This window comes from Trachypithecus francoisi, unplaced genomic scaffold (genome assembly GCF_009764315.1).
Source record: "Trachypithecus francoisi isolate TF-2019V2 unplaced genomic scaffold, Tfra_2.0 Lachesis_group8, whole genome shotgun sequence".
NCBI lineage: Eukaryota > Metazoa > Chordata > Mammalia > Primates > Cercopithecidae > Trachypithecus > Trachypithecus francoisi.
In genome coordinates, this window is record NW_022681473.1 from 110,759,590 (window position 1) to 110,786,362 (window position 26,773).

The 26,773-nt window shown below is 40.1% G+C and overlaps 1 long non-coding RNA gene across 1 annotated transcript; it reads left to right on the forward strand.

Moving 5' to 3' along the window:
• The first annotated feature begins 1,520 nt into the window (after window positions 1–1,520).
• On the forward strand, window positions 1,521–25,949 carry LOC117079961. Its single transcript, XR_004435667.1, has 3 exons — window positions 1,521–1,580; window positions 1,870–2,124; window positions 25,670–25,949. It is a non-coding gene; the product is annotated as an uncharacterized LOC117079961 (long non-coding RNA).
• The last annotated feature ends 824 nt before the right edge of the window (window positions 25,950–26,773 follow it).

Here is a 26,773-nt window from a genome sequence, read left to right on the forward strand (position 1 = left end):
TAGACCAGAATTTTTTCATATCATTATACCAAATTTAGTATAATTTGAGATCATCAAAAATCTAATTCATTAGCAGACAGATGAGAGTAACACTGTTATAACACAGTCTCAAGAACGCATAGACCCCAATTCCATGTCCATGGAGGCCAAGAGCTAATTCAGAGGAGATTTAGGATGCTGTGAAAACTTTTACAGCAGTAGCAGCATTTTGGGATGCTATTAGGACATGGGTACATTTTGTTACTTCATGTGGAAACATATTGCTTTATTCAAAGATCAAGAGCAATTTTTGGAGCCATCCTCTTGGTCAACACAGGAAGTCAGTTGGCTGGTTCAGAAAAGATTACTAGGAGATGCAATCTGTGAGGCTAGTCCCATTCAAACCAGGGAACAGTAATAGGAGTAACAGCAGAATGGCTAAGAAGACAGCCACCATGGGCCCCTCACTGACTGGGCAGGTGGATTCTCTATGCATTCTCAGGTCTCCTGACTGCCCGAGGATAGGGAGATGAAAGCGCTAACATACAGTCCGCAATCCAATGCTCTAGACGTGCCTCAGCAGTGCCCGGGACTCTATTCTCTGTCACCCTTAGAGAAATCTTCACCCTTGGGCTGTTGAGCAACTCACCCTGGCTGAGGCTGAGGTGGAGAACAGAAGGGTACGAGTGCTCCTTTCGGCTCTGAATTTACCTGTCAAGCAAGGTGAACATCTCTAAAGAAGGCAGATGAAGTGATAGGTTCACAGGGATTGTTATACGATTCTCCCGACTTTGGTGAATGAAATTTTTCATGAGAAATGCTAAAATAGAAAAGGCAACTCCTTCACTATAAAAACTAAGGGCTTTAGAGAAAAAGGTCTTTCTTCTCTAAATTTTTTCCATCATTTTCCTGGACAATGCTTTTTGTTTCACAGTTGGAAATAGGATTAGACATACAAATACAAATTAGAATTGGGCAGCAAATAAAATTCACTTTCAGATGGAAACTAGTGAAAGTAGATCCTTTCCCAAGAGGGAGTAGCAGGGAACCAAGCACCTAAAAGGAGAGAGCGAAGCACCGAGGAAGGCACATGGGAGAGTAGAAACTGGGACCCTCAGAGACACATTTTATTGACTTCTCAGTGTGGCCATCTCTCTGCCTCAAAGGTGTTCATTGGAGGGGTCAACCTTGTGCTTCCTAAGGTCCCCTCCTCTATGAGCTCCCCATCCTACCCCACCCCTGACACAATTACCTTGGGTTTCACAGACAAAGTCCCTCTCTGGCTTTTGACCCCTGCCCCCTTAATAATATTAGACTATAAAGTTGCTTAGCATGAGGAGTTGCCATGACGACGGCACCCATATCCCTGTACAAGTGCCAGCACTGAGACCCGGGGGCTCGGGCACATGGCAAAAGGACAGCTTGAGAGAAACAATGGAGGGAGCCGACTGCAGATTCTTTTCATGCCTAATTACCCATGAGCACATGGCACAATGGCTTATTTAATTCTGCCTTGGCTCAGAGTAGAGACAGGTTCTCATTCCAGTTGGAAAGGATTCCAGCTCTGGCCCATTGCAGGGAGGGGCAAAAGGAAAGGGAAAGTAAGTTATTGAAATGCATAGACTTTGTCTTATTAATTATTTTGCATTTGGCCATCATTCCTTGTCTCAGAAGCTAATTATTCCAAGTCACGAGAATTGTTCCACCTCGGAGTTAGCTGCGAGCGAAATGCTGACAACCGGTGCTGGGAACAACTGTTTCCCATGCCTAGCTAGGCAATAGAAGATCATTCCTTCTCAGAACTAACTCAGCCAGTCAAAGGGTGGAATGATTTATTAAATCCTCAGGATGTGTAAGGTAATCTACTTGTCTTTCTTCTTTCTTTCTTAGAATAGAATTCAGGCCTCACTCCCCTGGAATTTTGCAGACTGTGGAGAAACAGTCTTGCCAGAACCACGCTGTAAGGTGATACCAGGCAAAAGAGACAGAATGGACATACAGGCAAAGAAGATTCTCTGCTCTGTGCAGACTCAAGGCCATGTGACCTTCTCCACACAGTGAGCCCACAGGTAACCAAAAGTGCTTCTGAGTCCTCAAAGATGGTGGGAGAGCAAAGGAGACCACTGCCTCATAAGCATTAGGAGGGTGAGTGCTTTCAGAGATATAATGCCATTTTTGTGAGTTCTCTGTCATGGCAGCCAAATAGATGTGGTAAGAAATACGTGGAGAATATTATAACTTTTTATTGATTGCCAAAATTGCATCCAAGTCAACCCAGATAACATTGCTTTAATTATCTGTCTGGATTCCTACTTCAGATCCTGACCCTTCTACTTTCTTCCCAATGTGATACGCTATTTATCACCTGACTCAAATAATGACAGACAGGAGGTCAAAGGCTTTCCAACTTTCTTTACTGACTCAGCAAAACCCAGTGGGTCCACCGGTATACTCTCTGAATATTTCTGCCTTAGCAGTGAAGCTACTGGAATATAAGATTTTGGAAGCCATAATTCTGGGAGGGTCCAAAACATACTCTTCATTAAGGCAAAAAGAAATGCACAGTTACGGGGGTCACTTGCATCTCTGAGGAGTTCAGTGGTGACTGTCTTCTGTAGAACAGGACTGACAGGAGATGTAACCGTGAAATTGAACCTCTTGATATTAAGTGTATTTTCAAGTGGGGTCCAGACTAAAATAAGGTTCTGCTGCAGGTTCAGGCTGCAGTTCAAACTGTCTTGCCACTCAGGCCTAGATCCAAAGGTATAGAAGTGTTGGAGGTGGATAAAGTAGATATGTAGAATTGCAAACCCCACTTGGCGACTCAAAGCACAGATCTAGGATTGTGGAGGAAAACCATGCCTTCTGCAGCAGAAAATTACTCTCATACGAAAAGAAGCTCATAAGTAACTGAATGAGAGTAGGATACCAAGTGACTATGTGACTAGGGCTGCTCATCAAGTTGGAGATTGCCTGATCAACTGATTCATAAGATCGGGTGTCAAGGAAGTAATACCTGTGTAATAGAAATTGAGTATCAGGCCTACAGAACTCCAGAAGGTACAAGTAAATGATATGAGCCAGACTTCTACATCCCCTTGCTCTGTTTCTCTCTCAACTCACATCTATAAAGAGTAAAAAATAGTTCAAGTCCAGTTAAAAGACTGGGACTACACTATATTGGGTGCTAGCAAAAAATGAACGGCTGACACATTACAGCATCACTCAGGAGTGACATGAAGGGACCTTAGTGAAGGAAAATTCTCCCAGAGGTCAGAGCTTTAAGCACAACTCTGGGCTATGCACTTCCTATGGAAGAAAATTTGAAATGTGTGTGTATACATATATAACTCCTGAGAAGTGACAACTTACTTGGCTCAAGAAAACAAGACTACAATGTTTGTGTATTAGTTTCCTGTGGCCGCTGTCAAAAACTACCAAAAGCTTGGTGACTTAAATCAGCAGAAATTTATTGTCTCACAGTCTAGAGTCCAGAAGTTGGAAATCGGTGTCACTGGGTTGAAACAAGTTCTCTGCACCTCTTCCAGCTTCTGCTTGGCGGCTGGCGTTTGTTGGTCTTGTGGCCACATCACTGCAGTCTCTGTCTCCATCTTCATATCGCCTGCTCCTCAGTGTGTGTGTGGAATCTCCCACTGCCTCCTCCTTCTAAAGACACTTGTGATTTTATTTAAGGCCCTCCTGGATAATTCAGGATAATCTCCCTACTTCAAGATCCTTAACTTAGTCACATCTGCAAAGACTACTTTTTCATATAAGGTAGTATTTACAGGTTCCAGGGATAAGGATCTGATATCTTTGGGGTCTGGGGTGCATTACCAACCTACCATGATCTGGGACAGGCAGGTTTTAGGAGGACATTTGTTGGGGGCAGCCTACCATGGTCTGGGACTGGTAGATTTTTATGAAGACATTTGTAGTTGAACCTATGGAAATAGACACACAAGGTACAAGGAACTTTGTGTCTTGTGTTGCTGCCCATCAAGATGTATTCACCTCAGAAAAGGTTCTCAGTCCCCAAGGAGGTGGCATAATCTTCTGCAGACATCAACCAGCCTCTCTTCATGGTTTAATACTGTCTTGGGCCATTGAGTGAGTGGCTATGATGGCAAAGATGGAGAAGTGCATGGCTGCAACAGCCTGGGCTCCCTCTCACCAAGGCTCTTGATACTGCTCAATCTGCCAGCATCAGAGACTAATTATAATCACTTGACATGGTTCCATTCCTCTTGGGCAGAGCATCGTAATCCTTGATGAGTAAACAGGTTTTATATTTGCTGTTTATAAAAACTTCCAAATACTGGCCAGGCACACTTCGGGAGGCTGAGGTGGGCAAATTGCTTGCTTCCAGCACTTTGGAAGGCCAAGGTCAGGGGATTGCTTGAGCCCAGGAGTTCAAGATCAGCCTGGGTAACATGGCAAAGCCCCATCTCTACAAAAAAATAATAATAATACAAAAATTAGCTAGGCATAGTGGTACATACATGTATTCCCAGCTATTCAGGAGACTGAAGTGGGAGAATTGCTTGAGCCTGGGGAGGTTGAGGCTGCAGTGAGCTGTGATTCTGCAACTGCACTCCAGGCTGGGCAACAGGGCAAGACCCTGTCTCAAATATATAAATCAATCAATAAATAACCAAACACTATGGAAAACACTTGTATATAATTCAATGAAATCATCATGGAAATAATCAGAAAAATTAACAGAGCTTAGACACTGTAGCAATGTCAAATTACTTTAAAAATGTTCTTAAACATTTACAATTTATACACTTACAATTTATATGCATATCACAGATTGGTAACAGTGTGCAGACCAGCCCGGATCCATGGATTATGTTTTGAATTTACTGCCCTAGAAAATTATCCAGCGCCTGTTGGCAGATCAGATACATCAGATCCTTTCCAGGCTGAAAGGGGCAGTGATTCCTCTTTATCCAAGGCTATATCTATGCCGAAAAAGGATTCTCCTCCCCCACTCCTGACCATGTGGCTTTCACCAGCACCACGGTCTAAGTGCCTAATCAATGGACATGGTATGACACTCAACATTGCCTCAAGCCAAGGAAAATATTTTACAGCCAAAGAGGTACAACCATGGACATATAACCATAGGACTTGTGGGTGTTGCCATGTACCCCTCACCCAGAGGCAGCCAGCCAAATACAAAGATGAAACTGCCTGTGTCTCTAAAAACTGGAACTCATGAATCTTGAAAGAAAAGCGTAGCAGAAAGATTGAAACCTCTCTATGTCACTCCCAGTGACCTACTTGCAGAACTTGTGCTTCCCCTTCCTACATCATTAGACTCTGACAGATTAGAGGTCCTGACTCCTGGGAGGGAATGTTTCCACCAGGAGTTTTACTGAATTGAAGACAGAGACAGCCAGCTAAGCCACACTTTACTCCTCATCCCAGTGGACAAATGTCAAAGAGAAGAATTACTGTATTCCGAGTGACAATTGAACTTGATGACTGAAAAGTTAGGAATGGCCACCCTACAATAAGGGCAGGAAGTCTAAGGAATTCCCAGAATCCAGAGATCCACTGAGACTTCTCTCTGTGCTTCCATGCCCAATTATAAGAGCAAATGAGCAGCCGGATGCAATGGCTCATGCCTGTAATCCCAGCAGTTTGGGAGGCCGAGGCAGGCAGATCACCTGAGGTCAGGAGTTGGAGACTAGCCTGGCCAACATGATGAAACCCTGTCTCTACCAAAAATACAAAAATTAGCCAGGAGTGGTGGCACATGCCTGTGATCCCAGCTGCCTGGCAGGCTGAGGCAGGAGAATCGCTTGAACCTGGGAATCAGATGTTGCAGTGAGCTGAGATCACACCATCATTGCACTCCAGCTTGGGTGACAAGAATGAAACTCTGTCTCAAAAAAAGAAAAAGGAGAGCAAATGAGCAATGTAGCAACCATAACTCAAAAGGGCAAGGCAATTTAGGCTGCAGACCCCTCAGGAGTAGAACTCTAGATTTCCCCACCACAGAGAAAACTCAGTGGCTAAAGTGTTGGCTGATGGGAAGAAAAATCTAAAATGAATGGAGGAGAGGAGAGATGATGATTATTAAGGATGGCTTTGGGACCAGATGCAGCTTGTTTCCATATCCTTCTTGCTGTCAGTCCTCTCCCAAATTGCTGCTAGCCACTCTCCTGAAGAGGTCTTTGTCATTGGTTGGGCTTGTCCCTCGCCTATCAGAACATGAGTGAGGACATTTTGCTTTCACAAAACTTGAAGAACTAAATTGTAATGGTGAGCCAGATATAATAGGAGGCCCCAAACGGACTTTAATGGTGCAAGCGTTACACTATTAGTCACTTATTTTGCACCATCTCAGATCCTCTCAGCCTCTTCAGTTTTGGATACTTCTAACCACTTGTTCCACCCCAGTTCCCACTGCAACAACAAATACTCTGAGTTTCAGTTCACTTAATTGTAAGCAGCAGACACCTTGGCAACATATCCTCATATTGACTCACCATCTTAATCTGCCTCACCACTCCTTCTTCCTTGACATTGTATACCTTAATCAAGTGGTAGTTCAGAAGCTTTTGCCTTAGCCTCTATTTAGCCAAGGGCACTCTGCCAGTGACTGCAGAGTTCATGTTTTCACTGCCCTTCTTCCTAGGTGGGTCACCAATTATTTACACTACTAATAGTGGTATATATTTTTCTGTTAAAGCTGAACATCTTTCTTTACCTTTGTTTATCAAACAGTTAAAGAATTTCTGGACATGCTGAAATGCTGGAGTCAGGTAGAAAGAGTTTAAGAAAACAGAGACCAGTCACAAAGGTCAAGAGGTTGGCATGGGGGAAAGTGAAAGGAAGAAACTCTATCATTGGAAGAATGCCATGAATATAAAAATCTTCCCATTGACACTGAATTGAAATATTCTGCAGAAGATGCAATATTGCACAGGAAAGGCAACATCCTATCTTCCATTAAAAAAGTAAGAAGGATTAAGGGAAATTAGCAATGTTGAGGAAATTGTGCACCTTGAAAAAGATTATCTCTAATGAATCTATTCCTACTAAAGTTGGTGATAAATTTCCTCAATATTGAGTTCTTTCAATGGAAAACTACCTCATAGAGAATTGCTACAAGCATGAGATATTGCAAGTGATAGACCCTACAATGTGTAATTGCCTAAGTCAAAATTAAATAGTCAGTATATTTTTATATAAGAGGATTGATGTATTTTGTTGTTGTTTTCTCACTTTTCAACTCTACTTTCAAATAATATCAATAAAATGTATTTCTGATTTTTTAAATTTGCCTTAAGAGAAAGAAATGAAGGGTATTCACGTAAGAAGAGAAGAAGTCAAATTTTCTGTTTACAGGTGACGTAATCCTAAGAAAACCCCATCATCTCAGCCCAAAAGCTTCTTAAGCTGATAAGCAACTTCACCAAAGTCTCAGGATACAAAATCAACATGGAAAAATTGCTAGCATTCCTATACACCAAAAACAGGCAAGCAGAGAGCCAAATTATGAATAAACTCCCATTTATAATTGCTACGAAGAGAATAAAATACTTAGAAATACAGCTAAAATGGGAAGTGAAGGACCTCTTCAAGGAGAACTACAAACCATTGCTCCAAGAAATCAAAGTACACAAACAAATGGAAAACATTCCATGCTCATGGATAGGAAGAATCAATATTGTGAAAATTGCCATACTGCCCAAAGTAATTTATAGGTTCAATGCTACTTTCATTAAACTACCATTGACATTCTTCACAGAATTTTTAAAAATCTATTTTAAAATTCATCTGGAACCAAAAAGTGCCCAAACAGCCAAAACAATCCTAACCAAAAAGAACAAAGCTGGAGTCATCACGCTACCTGACTTCAAACTATTCTACAAGGCTACAGTAACCAAAACAGCATGGTGCTCATACCAAAACAGATATATAGACCAATGAAACAGAGCAGAGACCTCAGAAATAACACCACACATCTACAACCATCTGATCTTTGACAAACCTGACAGAAACAAGCAATGGGGAAAGGATTCTCTATTTAATAAATGGTGCTGGGAAAACTGGCTAGCCATATACGGAAAACAGACACTGGACCCCTTCCTTACACCTTATACAAAAGTTAACTCAAGATGGATTAAAGACTTAAATGTAAAACCTAAAACCATAAAAACCCTAGAAGACTTAAATGTAAAACCTAAAACCATAAAAATCCTAGGCAATACCGTTCAGGACATAGACGTCGGCAAAGACTTCATGACAAAAACACCAAAAGCAAATGTAATAAAAGCAAAAATTGACAAATGGGATCTAATTAAACTAAAGAGCTTCTGCACAGCAATAGAAACTATCATAGGAGAGAACAGACAACCTATAGAATGGGAGAAAATTTTTGCAAACTATCCACTTGATAAAGGTCTAATACCCAGAGTCCATAAGGAACTTAAACAAATTCACAAGAAAAAAAAAAAAACAGCCCTATTAAAAAGTAGGGCTGTAAATGTTCATGTCCAACATTTCTCTAAAGAAGACATTCACGTGGCCAACAATCATATGAAAAAAAACTCATCATCACTGGTCGTTAGAGAAATTCAAATCAAAACCACAATGAGATATCATCTCACACTAGTCAGAATGGCGATTATTAAAATGTCAAGTAACAACAGATGCTGGCAAGATTGTGGAGAAAAAGGAACGCTATTCTTCCACTTCCACTGTTGGTGGGAGTGTAAGTTATTTCAACCACAGTGGAAGACAGTGTGGCGACTCCTCAAAGACCTAGAACCAAAAATACCCTTTGATCCAGCAATCCCATTACCGGGTGTATACCCTAAGGAACATAAATCATTTTATTATAAAGCTATATGCACACGTATGTTCATTGCAGGACTATTCACTGTCCGGAGCCCTGAGGCCCGGAAATTGGGCGGCCTCTGTTACTTAAGCTCCACATTGTGGAGACAAGATGGCGCACTTCCTGGTTCTTCATCAACTTTTGCTGCGCCCAGGAAAGACTAAGTCTACCGAGCATGCGCCTGGTGACGTCTCTCATTATTCTCCTCCCCGCCTGCTTTGCCACACTTCCTCTTTCTTATCAGCCTATATCAGCTGTACCAACGCCCTCAATAAACGAGACTTGATCAGGATACTGTCTTGTCTCCATTTCTTGTGTCTCTTGTCTCTCTAAATTCCCACCCCCTCCTCCAAGGTCTGTGTTAACGATCCCGCTGGACGGGACAATTCACAATAACAAAGACATGGAATGAACCCCAATTTGAAAATGTGGTACATATACACCATGGAATACTATGCAACCACAAGAAGGAACAAGATCATGTCCTTTGCAGGGACATGGATGGAGCTGTAACTGTTTTTCTCAGCAAACTAACTCAGGAACAGAAAACCAAACATGGTATATTCTCACTTATAAGTGGGAGCCGAACAATGAGATCACATGGACACACAATGGGGAATAACACACGCTGGTGCCTGTCATGGGGCAGAGAGAGGGAGAGCATCAGGAAGAATAGCTAATGGATGCTGGGCTTAATACCTACGTGATGGGTTGATCTGTTCAGTAAACCACCCTGGCACATGTTTATCTATGTAACAAACCTGCACATTCTGCAGATGTACCCCGGAACTTAAAGTTGAAGAAAATAAAAAGATAAATTTTTTAAAAAGTTTTTGCTTTTAGTTTTATAATAGCAATCCATGTTATGCAGCAAAGCTGCTGACTTCATGTGTGCCCTTTTGTGTCTTTAGGATTAATTAAACAATGCTTCCTCCAAAGCTGCTGTTTTAGGAGGCTTGCCACTGCTTATGTGGTGCCACGTTAGAGACAAGCATCGGTCCAAACTAGCTGGATTTGAAATCAGAAAGGAACAGCATGGCAAAGATACAGCTTTATTAAGAGAATTTCTTTCTGCCTGTGGCCCCTGCTCTAAGATCGTGGGAGGCCAGAGCATCGTGTACTCTGTAGAATTGCAAAAGCTACTGCTTCACACTTAAGTTAGTGTAAAGAAGGGAGAAATATAGGAAGCCCTTGTGACATAAGTTGGAGAAAGAACTGAAGGAAACTTGATTCCTGAGATTTCCTTCAAAAACTTCTGCCTTAGGCTTTATAAATCAAATATAATTGCTACCCCACTCCCTTTGTAAAATGCAACTCGCTGGGGAGCAGTGCAGCAGCAGGGGTCATATTTTCTCTGTCCCCAATACCAGTTTATTATTTCATGCTGCAGTGAGACAGAGAGGCCAGGCAGGGAAACACTGGACAATGGTTACATCTCTTAGACCTATTGCTGAGGGAGAGAAATCACAGAGGAGAGCTCCAAGTTCAAAGATTGCAATTAAAAAATAGCATTTGTTACTATCTAATATAAAACTTTAAAAAATAAAACAAAGAAGCTATTTGTTTTTTGCTTTTTGAGACAGAGTCTTGCTGTGTTGACCAGGCTAGAGTGCAGTGGCATGATCTCGGCTCATTGCAACCTCCGCCTCTTGGGCTCAAGCAGTTCTCAGGTTTCAGTCTCCTGAGTAGCTGGGATTACAGGTGCCCACCACCAGGCCCAGCTAATTTTTGTATTTTTAGTAGAGACAAGGTTTCACTGTGTTGGCCAGGCTAGTCTTGAACTCCTGGCCTCAAGTGATCCGCCAGCCTCAGCCTTCCAAAGTGCTGGGATTAGAGGCACGAGTCACCATGCCCAGCCAAGAGGCAGTTTTTTTAAATTGTGTGTTTTGACAGAGAAAATTCAAATCAGGCAACCAAATGTTCTTTTAATTTTTAAATTTATTTTCTACAGCCCACACTTTCTACACTTTAAATCAGTATTTTTTTTACCTTTTATATAAGACGACTGATTTATTTTGCTTTCATTTTCCCACTTCCCACCCTTGCTTCCAAATATTGTCAATACAATCTAGATTAAAAAGCTGTCTTCTTGCTATAAATTTGTTCTTACTATATATTTTCTAATTGTTTATATTAGATTTCATTTTATAATGGCACTTATATAATAAATTTGTGTTTACTGGTTTGGGTGCTCACTACTTTTTTTATACATACATATAGTGAGACAGAGTCTCACTCTGTCTCCCAAGCTGGAGTGCAATGGAACAATCTCGACTCACTGCAACCTCTGCCTCCCAGGTTCAGTCTCCTGGGAGTTTCAGGAGAATCTCCCAGGTTGATTATCCTGCCTCAGTCTCCTGAGTAGCTGGGACTACAGGTGCGCGCCACAACACCTGGCTAATTTTTCACCATGTTGGTCAGAGGTTTCACCATGTTGGTCAGGCTGGTTTCGAACTCCTGACCTCATAATCCACCCCCCTCGGCATCCCAAAGTGCTGGGATTACAGATGTGAGCCACCGCGCCTGGCACCAACATTCTTATGACTGTTTGTTGATAGACATAAGCACTCAAGTTTTGGGGAAATATATTCACTAATTCATCATAGAATACGTATGTTTAGCTTTATTAGATACTGCCAAACAGTTTTTTTGAAATAGTTGTGCCAATTTACTAACGAATCATGTAGTAGAGTTCCATTTGCTTCGCATCCTCACCAGCATTTAGTACTGTTAGTCTTTTTACTTTTAGCCATTTTATGGAGATGTAATGGTGTCTCCTTGTGGTTTTAATTTTAATTTCTCAATAAGGACTGAGGCAGAGGACACTTTCATATGCTTAGCATTTGGATATTTTTTTGAGTGAAGTGCCTATGGAGGCTTTGCCTTGAAGAAAGAAGGCCATTCAAGCTAAAGGAACAGAAATGTCCAAGTCACCACCAAAGTGAGAAATGTGGTTTTCTCTGCATTCATTTCTCTTGAGGCTCACTGACCCTGTTGGTGCTTTGGTTTAAGTAATTTTTCATCAGATTTGAACAGTTTTGGCCATTATTACTTCAAATCTTTTTTCTGCCTCAATATTTCTCTACTATCTGATATAGTTACAGGTGTACATTACAGGTGCACAAGTAAGCAACGTTAAAGAAAGGATAATGAGGCAATTGTGATGATTGCATAGACTGTATGAGGAGCTGTGGTCAGAGATAAAGGTGTACACACCAGCTTGGGCCATATCACAAAAGATTCAATGCCTAGATCTCTCACTTCCATGTCCCTGTTTTACTCAACCCATTTTTATTCAATACTATTTATTAATTATTTTCTATGTGTAAGGCATTGTCTTAGTCCATTTGTGTTGTTATAACGGAATACCTAAAAGTGGAGGATTTATTAATAAAAGAGGTTTATTTAACTCATGGTTCTGCAAGCTGGGAAGTTTAAGAGCATGGCCCTGGCTTCTAGTGAGGGCTTTTATGCTGCATCATAACATGGTAGAGAAGGTCAAAGGGAAAGCAGACACCTGTGAAGAGACAAAACTCAAAGAACATGCTGGTTTCAAAACAACTCACTCTTGCGGGAGTTAGTCCATTCCTGTGGGAATTAATTTAGTTCACTAATTTAGAACAAGAACTTACTACAGCAAGAATGGCACCAAGCCATTCATGAGGGATCCACTCCCATGTCCCAGACACCTCCCACCAGGCCCCACTTCCCAGTGCCACTACATTGGGCATCAAGTTTTAACATGACATTTGATAATGGGATAAACAAACCATTTCCAAACCATAACAGACACTATTATAGAATATTTAGGAAAGGCAAAACTAAAAAGGACTTGGCTATCCAGAAGGTTAAAATCCAGATGGGATGGTTTGGGATATGACATTGAACAGAGAAATGATTCTGTAGATAAAGCTGTATCTTCAATGGGACTAGAGTCTTTTGCAGAAGGAAACTGACTCCTCTTCAGTCCCATGAGGACAGATCATAAACAAAAGCAAGTAAAACATACAAATAGTTAGGATTAAAATTCAGAAACGATATTAGATTTTTTTTTGCATGCCTCATACTCTGCATGTCTCATACTCTGCTAATTCCTTTGCTTCCTCTGAATTAAACACAATTGCCAGTAGAAACTAGCAGAAATTTTAGTCTGCCACAACATCCTGACCTAGCAAAAGTTAGGGGCACTCTTACATCAATCTCCAATCTGATGAAGAAAATTGTTTACTTGAATCATAGAAACACAGATTTTGCTGGAACACAGTACAAATGCAGTAGTAACAAAAATATCTAAACTCTAGCCTTTATTCTCTGAAAAGTTTACACAGATCTTTTCCTCGTGACGTTACTATGTTAAAGTTTGAGTAATTAGACCGTCTCAAAGCATAAGCAATTTCAGTGTGACGTGTGTATTTCAGGGGAGAGGGACAGGAGAAGGACTTTTGGTGGAATTTATCAATGACTGCTTCAAAAAAGTAAACTTGGCAAATCCATCCCTTCTTGGCATTAAACAGATACCGTCTTCATAGCGGTAAATGGTCTCCATGACTCAGCCTCCAGTTGCAAGGCAGATGAGAGGCCTCTAAACCTGTCAGAGAGCCCACAGGGTTATTTAAGTCAACTCCCTGCCCCAGTCAGCTATCTATCTACTCCCCACAATAAATGGCTGGTCAGTTCCACTTTAAATATCTCTCAGATAAAGACCTATGCTCTTTCCCAGTAGATTTCTTCAGTCTTTTCTTGTTCCAAACATACTTTCCGTATCAAGATATTACTGCTTCTTCTGCCCTCCACACATGGCAAATACTTGCTCAACATCATCTTTTTAGTAACAGAGGCCACATTATCTCAAAAAGTACATTTATTAAAAGGCTGGATTCTGCAATAAAAAATGTTTGCTTGGAAACATTCTTTGATTTCCAAGCAAATCTCAGTTATTATAGGCTTTTTACAGCCATTTCTCTCACCTCCAATCAAGCAGGAAAATTTGCCCTACACCGTCTATTCTTCTTCTCTTTTCATTCAAATCTCCTAGTCTCGGATGACATTATGCCTGGTATTTAGGTGAATGCTACAGCCTCCGGGCTGTTTTTCCTGTTTCCAACCTCTCCCCAGATTGATCCTGCGTGTATATGCCCCCTTTATCTTCTTAAAATGCTATTTTTTTCCTCAATATGCTTCCAAAACGGAAGAAAGGAAACATAAGAAACAAGAGAATATTCTCATGACTGAGGGACAGGCAATTATTTTTAGACAAAAACCAAAAAGAAAAAAATGATAAATAAATTGACCTATATTAAAATCAAGAACTTCTGTCCCTCAAAAGAAGCATTAAAAGAACGAAGGGCTGGGCCTGGTGGCTCACGCCTGTAATCCCAGCACTTTGGGAGGCCGAGGCAGGTGGATCACAAGGTTGGGAGATCGAGACCATCCTGACTAACATGGTAAAACCCCGTCTCTACTAAAAATACAAAAAATTAGCCTGGCGTGTGGTGGGCGCCTGTAGTCCCAGCTACTCAGGAGGCTGAGGCAGGAGAACGGTGTGAACCTGGGAGGCAGAGCTTGCAGTGAGCCGAGATTGTGCCACTGCACTCCAGCCTGGGCGACAGAGCAAGACTCCATCTCAAAATAAAATAAAATAATGAAAAGGCAATCATAGACTGGCTTATGTATATAATACACATAAATGACAGAATAATAATCAGAATATATAGCAAATTCCTCAAACAATAAATAATTTATTCAGTAGAAAATAGGCATTTTATGAAGGAAAATGTCCAAATGAACAGTAAATCTGTGAAAACATATTGAACTTCATTATTCATTAAGAAAATAAACATTAAAACCACAATAAATTGCTATTGCACATGTCACCAGAAAGGCTAAATATAAAAGACAATACCAAGTGATGGTGTGAAAGTGGAGTAACTGGAACTCCGAAACCCACTGATGGGCATGTAAATTAGTGCAGCCATTTAGGGAAAACTATTTGCCAATATCAACTAACCTTGCTCATACACATAACCTATACCCAGACTTCTATCCCTAGGTGTGCATCTAAAGAGACTTGTATACATATTTGATGAAGTACATATACAAGAATATCCATTCATTTAACTTTATTTGTGATATCCAAATCCAGAAAGCAACCCATATGTCTATGAAAAGTAGAGTGAATAAATATATTGTGCTGTAATCATATCATGAAATGCTAATCAGCAACAAATGTGACCGAAGTATTACTATGTGCTGAATCTCCGAACATGAATGAATCTCAGAGAAATACTGAATGAAAGTAGCCAGGAACACAAATAATACATTCTGTAAAATTTAATTTATGTAAAAGACTAAACCAGACAAAATGAATCTATAATGCACGGATTCAAGATAAGTGATTTCCCTTACAGGAGATATTGACTGGTCAGGGTTAGAAGAATAGCTTTTGGGGTTCTGGTAATGTTCTGTTTCTTCATTTTGGTGCTGGATGCATGGTGAAAATTCATCAGGTTCTACACTTAGGATTTGTGCCTCTTCCCATATATAACTTATACTTTAGTAAAAAAGTTAAAACAATGTACGCATTTTCCTCCTATTAATAATTTGCATGGCTTTCCAGGATCTACCAAACCAAGGTTCATTTTCACACACACACACACACACACGCCCTCCTTCACATCTTTATTCATACAGTTTCCCCTTATTGAAATATTCATTATTCTCCATATGCTGGTTTGGTAAACCATATCTCTTTGACATGTACTAATTTGCTCAGGGCAGTCCTACTCTGAAGCTGTTGCCCTGGAGTAATTACCGAAAGTAACTAGAATAATTCTAAATATCTAGAACATGTCCCTTACCTTTAGAGTTGTCTTTACCATACTTAATTCAAAAATAAACTTTTAGTGACTCTGTTTTTCCATCATTCAGCATAGTTTTTGTAGAAACAACATTTCATGTATCATGTAATTAAGTTATATCTACTTAGCAAGTAAAACTGGCAGAAACAGGAACAAACATTAGTGGCTTTGGGGAACTTAACTGATGGAGAGGCAAGCTGGTGTATGGACTGCACTGCGTTAGGTTTGCATCTATAGCACCCACTTACATTTTACAGAGAGAATGGGGCACCTTATTTCATCTGTCTAGTCAGTTAATTGGAGGTTGGATGAGAGAGTTTCTACTATATATCCATTTGTTAAGAAAACTACCAAATACATCAGGTATAAAAGCAAAGATACCAAATCATCAATGAGGGAAATAATTTTTTTTTTTAATTTGACCTCGAGTCAGACTCTTAGCCTCCTTCAAACTAAGTGTGGATTTAGTCAAGACATCAAAAAAGCTTCAGGTTAAACTACATAAATCTTTTTTGGAATCTAAAAGCCATCACTTGTATTCAGAAGCATTTTTCATCCTTATACAGCCAAATGTTTGGTCCGAAACCATCAAGGAAAGAATAGCACTAGGACATAGCTCATCCTGAGGGTACTCAGAGTTTCCCTATCACCTGCAGGTTAATGTTGGCATGACCACAGAAACCTGCCACCTGATCATTAGCCAGTTCCTTGATGGGGGTGTAGGTAAAAGGAAGAAAATCTAATGGGATTAGAAAAAAAAGGAAGGCTGGAGCCAAAGATGACATTAGACTAGGGAGGCTAGAGATGGGAAAATATTGCAAGAAAGGACATTCTTAATTCATGTCATCTTCAGAAAATCCATTCATCTTGATGCTAAATTCCTTGGCGAGGTCTAAATGTGAAATGTAAAGAAGCTTTTTCCATTAAATTGCCACTTAGCATTATACATTTGGAGGGAAAAAAGTCTCAGAGATGGAAGTTTTGTCATCTAGCTGGCCGACTACTCAGCAGAGTGAATAGAGGTGCTCCATTTCTCTGAATCTAGCACTGCTCACTGTGTCCTAGTCAAGTCAACCAGGAACAGCCTGACCCAGAATGTCTAGCAAGAAGGGAATTAGATCAAAGGGCTCTTCCATCCTGGATACCTTTAAATAATATTATGGGATTAAAGGTTTTACAAAAAATGTAATTCAATTAACTGATTCCTCTTACTGTTTTCTTAAAGCAACAATGATTGAATAGATTTGTAGGCCCAAGGGCAGAAGGGCATCATTTAACCCGATTTGGAGAATTTAACCCTATTTTGGAGAATTCTTTTTACAAGATTACTTTATGTTGGTAAAATCCATCATAATCACCTTTTGGCTGTTCCAGAAATTCTCAGAGCCTGGTCAACGCATTCGCTCATCACAAGTGGAGGAAAAGCAGAAGCAACAAAGATAGACATGTGGTCACAAGAGAATAAGAGGAGCAAAAATAATGTGATCAGTAGCAGATAAGCTACTCATAAGCTTCCTCATAAGCTGTTTCTCTCAGAATAAAACAATCACTACTACCCCCACCCAAACCACCCAACACTTAGAGTTCCCATGATCACTAGCTCAGCTGCCCATCTGCTAGGACCTGCCAAGCTGGCAGAGGAATCTGGTGCTGGACCCTCAGTAAATGGTCATCACTTTCCCTTCATCTTGCGTCACGAGGACACTCCTGTCTCACTGTCTTCGGGCTATGGGCAGTAAGTTCCACACTTCTTTCATATTCTAGTCATTTTCAAACTTGAAATAAAACAAAACCTAAAGGCCTTTTATACAAATAAGGTAAAAGCTGTGTCTTAGTCCATTTTGTGTAGCTATACAGAAATGCTGGAGGTTGGGTAATTCATTTAAAAAAGCGGTTCATTTGGCATACGAATCTGATGGCTGGAAAGTTTAAGATAGGCATCTGGTGAAGGCCTCAGGCTGCTTTCATTCATGGCATAGGACAAAGGGGAGCAAGCCTGTGCAGAAATAACATGGCAAGAGGGGGAGCAAGAGAGAGAGTAGGGAAGTGCCAGGCTCGTTTTAACAAGCAGTTCTCAGGAGAACTAATAGAGCAACAACGCACTCACCCCCAAGGGAAGGCATTAACCTATGCTGAGGGCTCCACCCCCGTGACCCAAACACCTTCTATTAGACCCAATCTCCAACACCGGGGATCAAATTTCGACATAAGGTTTCAAGAAAACAAACATCCAAACCATTGCAAGGGGTCTTCTCTGGTTGAAGCAGAAGAGAAGCAAAAAAATCCACATTCCCTGTGTCTTCCTCCCCCACCATCCTCTGGGGACACTGTGTAAGGAAACCTGGCTTCTTAGAACAGAATGAAAAGACAGCTGACAGCAAACTGCCTGGCAGATGTGCTAAAAGGAATAAAGGAAACCAGAAATATTTTACCCCAAAATATACTTCTTTAACATATTTTGAGATGGCCATTCAGAGGGCCTGCAAACAGGAATAGCCTTGAAAAGCTGCCTTTTGTGGAGGAGATTTGCGTCTGTAGAGAAAATCCACATTGGTGAAATAAATAGCCAGGCTTTCTCTGCCCCTTGTCCCCCATCTGGATCTAGAAAGAGTTGTCTCATGGGAGAGAGAGACGGACAGCCTGACACCACCTTCGGAGGTCTGACAGAAACCTATTCTTTCTGAGAACTGTTACCTGTGAGGCTTCATCTACATAACAAGACCACCTTTGCTAGACTTGCCTTTCCTCTTCTCTCTGTCCCAAAACCTGGTTTGCCATGTTCTATGCCTCTACTTTTTCTATAACCTCAAGATGGTATAAAAGAATCAACTATCTGGGCCTTTCTTTGAGATTTTATATTCTGTATGACTTCCATGCAGATGTGTGCATGTAAATACATTTTGTATGCCTTTTTTTTCTATTAATCTGTCTTTTGTCCATTTATTCTCAATGAACTTTCAAAGGGCGAAGGGGAAGGTTTTCCTTGGCCCCTACAGTTTTTGGTGCTGTGAGCAGGATAATCAGAACTGTCCTGCTCTTCTGAAAGCTGAAGTCAATGTTACCCAGAACCTGACAAGCCAGCAGAAGGGCACGAATTTCTTACCAGTGAGATTCCTTGGTGTCTGTGAAATCCAGTGAAGCAGATGCTAAAAATTACTATTCTTTCTTTTCTCTTTTCCAAATGTATTTTTTCCTTTGTCTCTATCTTTCTATGATATTTGTCATAAAGAGTCCCTCTCATCGTACGTCCTTGAGAGCTTGACTGGTAACCAAGTAACTCTCTCTTGTTCTCTGATCTCCATGGTGGCCAGCCTGAAAGGACTGGGAACCTGAAATGTTAAGCAGCAGACTCTGTGTTCTAAGTGTGCCAAGCTTTTAGGGGAATTTGACTTAAGGAGTTTCTTCTCTAAGGGGCTTTTATTGCCTTAACTCTTGTTGCCTGGTTAGAACTAGGACAGTCCAATTCCAGGAGGGCCTACCCAGTGTCACAGATTAACAGGTCTGTGACTGGTGGACGCTCACAAATTTGTGAGATACTGGAGACACTATAGGCATAAACAGCAGCCATAACTGTCTATAACAAGAGTCTTTTGCTATCTTAGCTTCTTTCTGGGACTAAATTTGCGAGATAGGTATCATTGGGGAAGTGCAACTTTTGCATCCATTTTTAAAATGCCACTTATGACCATGGTATTGTAAACCTGGAAAATCACCCATGGGACTTTCCATGGAAAAGGCTTACTGGCTTGAGTCACTGATGAAATAAATAAATTGGCTAGATTTAAAAGAGGACTCTTAGGAGAGCTCTTGTCCTAAACAGTTATCTTATCAGTACCTATGAAAGAAATTAAAAAGAAATATAGCCTTAAAAAGTTCCTTGGCATGATTTGAAAAAAGCAGAAATCAGATTTAAAACTAAGTTAAAATCTTTCATACTTTCAAAATGCCTGCTTTGGATCCTCCACAGGATCTTCAGTCTGTGGATCCTCCACAGGATCTCTCCAGTCTGCAGTCTAGTGGCAAGGATTCTACACATTCACTGCTGAGGCCTGAGTTTAATTTCCAGTTAGAGAGTCAGTCCCTTCGGGATATAAATCCTTTAGCTCAGGAGGAAAAGAAAGAAAGAAAGAAAGAAACATCTATAAGAATTAGTTTGAATTATTTGTTTTGAATTTGTATTTGTGTGACTCAACTTTTTAAGATATTCATTTGTTATTGATCCTTTTCCCTTCTGTGGGCAGCTATTGTTTTCCTGTTCATCTCCAAGTCTCTTTTTCCTTCTAGCTTTCTTTGGAGTGGCTCTGGATCTTGTGGGCACTGGTTTTTCGCTCCTGTTCAGAGATGGCTAGTGCATCCATGGTGAAACTATAAAAAACATGCTGGCTTTGGTTCTGAGTCACTTGATAGCGACCTTTGATTAAAAAAAAGAAAGAGAGAGAAAGAAGTTCAAAAGCCAGGAATATTGGCTACTTGTCCTGACTAAAATCTGGTAACGAAAGATTAAATATATATATTTTAAGAGCGCTATGGTCAAAAGTCAGCTTAATTAAAAGCTGATATTCAGACTGATTAAAAAAAAAATTCCTCTATTCTCTTTTGGATCCTATTTCTCTCATGTGTATTTTTTTCAGTCAAGTGAAACCCCTTTTTAATTTTATGTTTGGCCCTTCTGTTAGCTTCCTTTCTTGTTGACAAGATTTTTGCTTTAAAGAAAAATATAAAATTGTATTGGCCTTTGTGAGAAGCTTAAGATCTTCCCAAACTGGCTCCCCTTGGACTAATTTGCCCATTTGCTTTTGCCCTTCCTTTTGCCACCTTTGTCAGTCCCAACTTCCTCCATTTGATAGTCAATAGATTTAAAAAGTACAGAAAGGAAACATGACGGGTTTAGTTGTTGCATAAAGAGATCGGAAAGAGGCTTGTAGAGACTCTAAGTTCCTATGAGGAACACAGCCAAAGCACCCCTGACCTTTTTTGGGGTCCCTGTCTTCCTCATGGAGCCCCAAGAGTCATGAGTCAGCACTATTTTTTAATGAGTTCTGCCCTGAACTCTGTAATCCAGTTAAAAACAGAAACTAAGTTAAAAAGCCACCTATCCAACTAAATCAGTTTCCAAAGTACAACTTTCTGGCATTTAGCTGGCTATTTTTTAAACTCTTTGTAAAAGGAATTTGTATCTGTAAATAAAATCTCCATTTGTAAGGGCATCTTCCTCTACATAAACCACTAGAAACTGTTACAATGGGAAAGCTATTTACTTAAAAGCTTACATGAAAATCTTACCTTTATTTAAAGTCCTTTTCCTGACTATCTTGACTTAACTGGGCCTTTACCCATACCATTCTTTGTCTTGGTAAATAATGATGTTTATATCTAAGTTTTGCACCTTTGAGATATAAATTTTCTTCTTGTTTCACCTAAGAGTTATCCTTTTGGGAGTGTGAATTTAGAGTCGCCCAGTTAACAATTGCTTAGGGCAATTAAACAGATAATTAGAGGTGTAATGATCTGAATGGGGAAAAACAAAAACTAACTAGAAGCTGGCAAATGCAAAAACTTAATGAAAGCTTTAAGATCTGCTTCTGTTTGTAGATCTATATGTATATGTGATAGTTCATGTGATCTGAAATAATCTTAGGTAAATAAAGGTAGTTTTAAGATGGTTGGTAAAATAAAATAGAAACGTTTTCAGAATTGTTGGTATTAAATACAATTTCAGGCATTTTTGCCTGGGTCTACTGGTCAAATAGGTTTATGCTGTCTCTGATACATGTTTTAAGTTCATGAAACTACTTCTGTAATATTTCATATACATGCCTGGTTTATCTGTAAGCTAAAGCTGTAAACTCTGACTGCTAGGCTTTCCCAAATCCTTACATACATCTTGCTATAAGCTTATTTTTTTATTTTGAGCCTCTGAATTCTGGAGTCTGAACAGGTGGCCATGGCAGTGACTGGGGACATGAGTGTCCAGAGTGCCTTGACAATTAGCTGCAAGGAAAAGCCAAGCTCAATCTGGCCCCATCCTCCCAGGTCCAGCTATGCCTCTTGGCAATGCTGGGAAGGAGTGAATCCTCCAGGCATTATCATCACAGCTCTGTCCTCCATCCTGGGCTGTATATCTGGTATGGGAATTCAGGACCCAGACAGACCCTGCACTTCATAGCCATCCTGGGTGCCATGTGGCCACTGGGGAAATGAATTAGGATAGGTATCTGTGTCATAATTTCAAATTTATTTTTAGAATTTAAAATCTTGGTCATGTTATATTAAATTATGTAATAGATTATCATAAAAATGTCTGAGTCATTTCCAAGTAAAACACTGAAACATTAATTACTAAACAAAAGTTAAGTTTATATACTTTGATATCTTGTTTTTTGTGATATAGAAAAGCTAAATATATTTAGATTTGTCAATAAACAAAAAATTGAGAAAACATATCTTTCTAAGATATTATGAAATAGTTGTTTTTTGTTTTTTTTTTTTTTGAGACAGAGTCTCGCTCTGTTGCCCAAGCTGGAGTGCAGTGGCCAGATCTCAGCTCACTGCAAGCTCCGCCTCCCAGGTTCATTCTCCTGCCTCAGCCTCCCAAGTAGCTGGGACTACAGGCGCCCGCCACCTCACCTGGCTAGTTTTTTGTACTTTTTAGTAGAGACGGGGTTTCACTGTGTTAGCCAGGATGGTCTTGATCTCCTGACCTTGTGATCCGCCCGCCTTGGCCTCCCAAAGTGCTGGGATTACAGGCTTGAGCCACCGTGCCCGGCCGAAATAGTTTTTAACTACAAATTCTCATATAAAACAGTTCAAAAGCACAAACTTCCTAGATTTTCACTAGAAATTATGGTAAATAAGTGTCAAAATCTATATTAGCATATGTAATTAAGACCACTAATGTGAGAATAATAATTCTATATGCAAATTGCACCAAAAAGAGGGGTACAAGATATGTTTTTGGTGAGAAAGTTATTAAAAAGGGCAGGAGAATGTGGTTTTATTGTTAAAGAAAAAATGATTTTGCCTAGTTTAGAAGTAATTTAAAGGTTGTTTCAAATTGAAGGAATAAAAAATGATATGGACGAAACTCAGCAGATATAAAAAGAGAATAGAAAAATATAAGATGTTGGCCGGGCGCAGTGGCTCAAGCCTGTAATCCCAGCACTTTGGGAGGCCGAGACGGGCGGATCACGAGGTCAGGAGATCAAGACCATCCTGGCTAACACGGTGAAACCCCATCTCTACTAAAAAAAAAATACAAAAAATTAGCCGGGCGAGATGGCGGGCGCCTGTAGTCCCAGCTACTCGGGAGGCTGAGGCGAGAGAATGGCGTAAACCCGGGAGGCGGATCTTGCAGTGAGCTGAGATCCGGCCACTGCACTCCAGCCTGGGCGACAGAGCGAGACTCCGTCTCAAAAAAAAAAAAAGAAAAATATAAGATGTTATAAAACATTTGTGGAAATCTTGTGTGGTCAAAGCTTATTGCGATTGGATAAATTTGTTTATAAGGTTTTATTAAAATTAGGTTTAGTGTGAATACATAAACACGTGTAAAATTTGGTTTTCTCTTTTGAAAAAGATGTTTGTGTGGTATTAACAGGAAGCAAAAACTGTAGCAGTAAAGAAATGATGTTTAACCTTCTTTATCTTGTATATACATATTATTAACAGGTGTTCCAAAATTATATGATTCCTAAAATGTTGATATGCCTTGGTATATTTTATGTCATAACTATGACTATTTGGTTAAATTTTTGTAGAAAATAACCAAATTTCCTTGTCAATTGTGTCTTTAATCATGGCCATTTTAAGTCTTGTCATCCACAGTTAATTGTTTTATTTTGACGCCTTTTTTTCTAAAAGCTTGTTGCAAATCTTAGTATGGTGCCTTCAAGGACGTTTATGGAAAAGACTGCAGTAAGTACTCTTTTGAGACGGAGTTTCACTCTGTCACCCAGGCTGGAGTGTAGTGGCATGATTGCGGCTCACTGCAACCTCTGCCTCCTGGGTTTAAGCGATTCTTCTGTGTCAGCCTTCCGAGTAGCTGAGATTACAGGCACCCATCACCATGCCTGGCTAATTTTTGTAATTTTTTAGTAGTGACTGGGTTTCACTATGTTGGCCAGGCTGGTCTCAAACTCCTGACCTCAAGTGATCTGCCCGCCTTGGCCTCCCAAAGTGCTGTGATTGCAGGCATGAGCCACCACGCCTGACCAACAAGTACTCTTAAATACAGATTTCTGACAACTTTGAGATCATATAATTAAACTGGGTAACAATTTCAAAAACTCCAAGGGAAAAAAAATGGATTTATAAAATTTCTAACATAACTTCAACCAGAATAAGAATGAATTACATGGGATGAAACTTATGGAAAACTAAAACGACCTTTTTGCCTATTTTTGTTTAAAACATTACTGATTCTTTTTATATTTTGTTTTCCAGAGTCAAGAAAACTTTTTTTGTTTCAAAGTTATCTATAGCTTGTAGCAATCGGGTAAAAAGTATCTGTGAGCAAAACTTAATTTACTTTTCTCTCTACCTGATCCTTCCAGAATTTGAAAACTATTCATGAGCATTCTTTTTGTATGGCAACATAAGTGTTTGTATAAATTCAGTAAGAATCTGTTTTCTTTTGTAACAGAACACAATTGGAGACATTGGTTATTTTACCACCACGTCTCTGACTGGAATGTAATATTCTCAGACATGACTAGATTGCTTTAAGGAACTGAGGTTGACTTTAGAAGACCAAGAGACTTGGGAAAACACAAGCCTGGTATCTTGTTTATGTGGTTCTCTAACAAGGTTCCTTGTGGCAAGTAAAGAATGTCACTTTCTGACAGGTCCAGGAACCTTGGGATATTTAGGGAACTTCAAAGAAGAGGAACTCATCCTGTTTGTACAGGTATTACAGAACCTTTGACTTGGCTCCTAAGCATCAACAGGTTTTCAAAAGTCAAATCACAAATTCTTCATCACAATGTTCCAGCAAAGCCAGCTTAAAAAGATCCTGTATGGCACATCACTATTCTTGGTGCACTTTATGCAAACAATCAGGCCAAGTATAATAATGAGACAAACACTTATTAGGCTCATAAAGGTCTTCCTGTTACTTATTCTTGGTAGAAATGGGGGACTGAAAAGAGAAAAAATTATGTTCTGGAAGAAAACCTATAATATACCCAATATTAGATAACAACGCCTCATTTGTTTGTTTGTTTGAGGTTGTATTATTTACCTACTATCCAAACAAAGTTCTAAGACGTTAGTTCCTTCAAATATCTGGCTGTGACCCTTCAGACTGATGATCCCCATTTTTCTCCCACCCTTGTCACTTTAATTGACAGAAATTAAAACTGTGCTTTTTCAAAAGGCCTACCTAGTAAAGCTAGATTACTTGATATAAAGTTTGAAAGAAATCACTACAGCAATTTATATGTAAATGGCTTTTGTGCCTGCTGATATATGAACTATCCAGACAGTTCATTGGAACATCTGACTCAAACTGCAATCCAGAAAAATCTGCCAGTCTTCCACTGCCTGCCTACTCCAACTGAAGATGCTTCTAGAAGAACTAGCTTATAGACGACTCCAGACATTAACTTTTGTTTTCCTTCTGTTTCCATAGACGTGCCTCTTATTAAAGATCTGTTTTCCTGCATCATATATAGAGACCTAGATTTGAAAATGTAGCTCAGAAAATGACACCCCAAAATAAAGGCCTCAAAACCTGCTTTCTCTGACCTTCTCCCACCCTTCTGTCTCCAGCCTCTCCTTCTTTCCCAAGGTTAGCCATAGAAACCAGAATCCTTTTTCCCTGAGGTGGTTCATAGAAACCAGAATACCTTTTCCCCAAAGCCAACCATAAAATGTAAAAATATTACTCTAACTCCCCCAAACCTCCACAACACATACCTTTCTGTGTAAAAACTGACTGAAAAGAAATTACCTGACCCATCTTGTTTGCTTGTAGGTCTCAAGACCTCCATTCCAGAGAGGGCACTGCCCAATACTCAGAAGGAAGGAATGCTGCACAGAAAGACCGAGAAGAATCTAACCAGACAGGCCTTGCTGCATTTCCCCACTCAGTCTATTACCATTATATTACACCTTTTTTGTTCAATCACATTTCTACATGGCTGTCCATACATTGTTAACCCTAAGCATAAAAATGGACAACTTTCCCTGCATCTTTGGGTCTTTATTCAGAAAGCTCCTGTGTCACCTAAAACTCTGACCCAATAAATTTATATGCCTTTTCTTTTATTAACCTGCCGTTAGTCAGTGATTTTTCAGTGATCCTTCAGAGAGCAAAGGGGGAGTTTTTTCCTTGGCCCTTACAAGAGCCCATCTGCAATGCCATCATAGGGAACACAACTGTTTAACTGAACTGACCTATTCTCATGACTAAGAGACTGATTCAAGAAGATGTGGGATGCTTGTTCCAATAGGGATTTCTTTTCCCCTTTTGCCAACTTCGTATCTCACGATCTCTAACCCAAATCTCCCCAAACCTACCAACTTGGGCTTTAATATGTGACACTCTAAAAATTAAAGTTTCCAATGGAGGACTCAAGGAAAACAAAAATATTCACCCCAAAATACTTCCCTGACATATTTTGAGATGGCTATTTAGAGGGCCTGCAGACAGAATAGCCCTGAAAAGCTGCCTTTTGTGGAGATCTGCATCTCTAGAGAAGTTATCCAACGGTGAAATCAGCAGGCAGGCTTTCTCTGCTCACTCCTTGTCTAGATCTAGGAAGGACTGGCTCACGAGATAAAGTTACTGAAAGTCTCACACCTTTGGGGGTTTGACAGTAACTTATTCTTTTTGAGAGCTGCTACTTGTGAGGTATCATGTACAATAACAAGCCCACCTTTGCCAGCCTTGCCTTTTCTCTTCTCTCTCTCCCAGTACCTGTCTTGCCATGCTCCATGCATCTATTCTTTCTGTAACCTCAAGATGGTATAGAAGTGTTAAAAGAAAAACCTTAGCCAAATTAAATTTAACAGAGTTTAAATGAGCAAAGAATGATTCATGAATCAGGCAGCCTCCTGAGGCAGAATAGACTCGGAG